Consider the following 2,224-nt stretch of genomic DNA (forward strand, 5'->3'; position numbering starts at 1 on the left):
GATTTATACTGTTTCGGGCCACCGTTGTGGTGTAATACCCTAATGCAGTGTGGTGTGGTGGATTGCCTCGAGGGGCTATGGATGAACTAGTACCGTGGATGAACAAGCCTCAGGAGGTGAGGTGTTCTTGAGTTGGTGTGGTGCTCTACTTGTCCTGATCTCGGTTCCTCCTCTATGGTGGTGGCGAAGTCCTATATATAGTGGCCTTGGTCCTCTTTCCAAATATGAGCGGGAAGGGATTCCACAGCGGCGGGATTTGAAAGGGGACAAGTAGTACAGTCTATCTTGACAAAGTAGTCTTCGCCTGCAAAAAGCCTCTGGTCGTGACGCTGCGGTGGGCTCGGTGATGACCTCCGTCCTGTCGCCCTGGCGGTCTTGGTCTTGTTTCCCTAGAATGAAAACCGTGTTGAGGCTGGGCCGTACCAGGCCATTGATGAAGCCACGTGGTGGGCTGCAGGCAGGCATGACTGGATACCCCCCAAGTCCAGGACGCCGACAAGTTTGAATTAGTTTTGGTTGGGGTGTGCCAGGCCAGGGCAGTAGTGCAACGTCCAGGCGACACATGTGAGCCCCAATAGCAAGCTACTGTTGTGGACCCACCCCCTAAAAAATAAATTTAATATCATTGTAGGCACATGGCCCACATATCAGATATTAAACTGATAAGAACAGATACTACACTTGATCTTAGCCAAAAGGCCGAGAAAAGTATGAGTTATCTTGTTGCCTTGCCTCTCATTTATACCCTCTTCCGGCTCGCTCCGCTCGGCCCAGACGAGGTGGGACTAAATTAGCAGCATCATGCGCATGCTCTATGCGGGATTGGCGTAGTTTTCATTTTTTTAGGGCTGGAATCGGCGTAGCCGGGCTCTTCTTAACCAAATATCCCAAGACCAAGGCCCAGACCGTAACACAACGACCTCGCTGCGAGTAAACGTCTACAAATCTACGTTCGTCCTTGCCAGGGGGACTAATGTCTACAATCAACGTAATCTCTCGAATTTCCTTCAAAAGGAAGGTCCAATGCGTTCAGAAACTTGTCCGAAAAGCAGCGACGAATGATGTTATTTGACTTTCAGGGCCAAAAAAGTCCTCCTTAAGACCGAATTTGAAGGCACCCCGGGCCTCCTGGCGCAAGCGGGGAGTATTTTCTGGATTCGCACGCTCGCCGCGAGGATTTGAGTACTTGTGGGTCCGAAACAGACTCCGAATGACAAAGTTATGACCCTTTTAGTGAACACCGATCCATTATATGGCAGTCCTTGAAAAGAAGTTGGCTACAGACGTCGCGTCGGAGGAAACAGACCGACAGATGGCTCAACCGGTGGGTACCATCGAGACACAGGTATTGTGCGTCTCGTTTCTCACGAAAAAAGGTATTATGCGTCGCTGTGTGTTTTTGTAGTGATTCATTCATTTTTTTTTTTATCAAAAAGGGTTTCTCCAACCTCACTTTTATAGAAAACGGGGCAAAGCAAGTTACAGTGACTGTTACAAGCGATCGGGTTTACCAAAAGTGGCAAACCAGAAAAGAAAAACGCAACCTAACTCGCAAAAGCGCTAAAGTCCAATCATATCACAAAAACAGCTAAGGAGAGAGACCAGCGCCACGCAGGGCGACATAAAAAAACCATCAGTCAAGCAATACAGCAAGTTCCTTAGGGATATAGTGACCCAGCTTCCTCGCACGATCATCCCGAATGAGCTTTCAGCACGTTTCCGCCCCGGATCCTCTTTGAGCACGCTCTCAACTCCCATCCCAGGCGATCCTGAGCAGCTCGCCTCTTCGACGGTCCAGGAGCTGAAGGCAGCGTCGAAGCAACACTGATTGATCGCCTCCGGACAGGATTTTCCATTGATGTAGAGAAGAGCTGATCCTTTCCAAGATCACACGAGTGCTTGTCCACGGTACGCCCTGAAAACAAATGTCATTACGCATGGTCCAAATGCCCCAAATGGTAGCAACACATGCAATGTTAACAACAGTTTTCTTGTTGTTCATATTCCAAAAGGAAGATAACTCAGTCATATTTTTAGGGATATTGAAACCAAAAGTATCAGCAACATTGGTCCAAATCTGTTTGGCTACCACACATTCAAAGAACAGGTGGTGAACTGATTCATTTTCATTGCAAAATAAGCAGTTTAAGTCCTCTACTACCCTCCTCTTGTTTTAAGTTGTCTCTAGTGAGGATTTTATTATTGAAAGCTAACCAAATGAAGA

General features: G+C 47.7%; 1 non-coding gene across 1 annotated transcript; it reads right to left on the bottom strand.

Moving 5' to 3' along the window:
- Window positions 1-516: 516 nt before the first annotated feature.
- LOC120962274 (U2 spliceosomal RNA) lies at window positions 517-712 on the bottom strand. Its single transcript, XR_005753114.1, has one exon. It is a non-coding gene; the product is annotated as a U2 spliceosomal RNA (small nuclear RNA).
- Between the last annotated feature and the right edge of the window lie 1,512 nt (window positions 713-2,224).

Source organism: Aegilops tauschii, chromosome 3 (genome assembly GCF_002575655.3).
Source record: "Aegilops tauschii subsp. strangulata cultivar AL8/78 chromosome 3, Aet v6.0, whole genome shotgun sequence".
Classification (NCBI taxonomy): Eukaryota; Viridiplantae; Streptophyta; class Magnoliopsida; order Poales; family Poaceae; genus Aegilops; species Aegilops tauschii.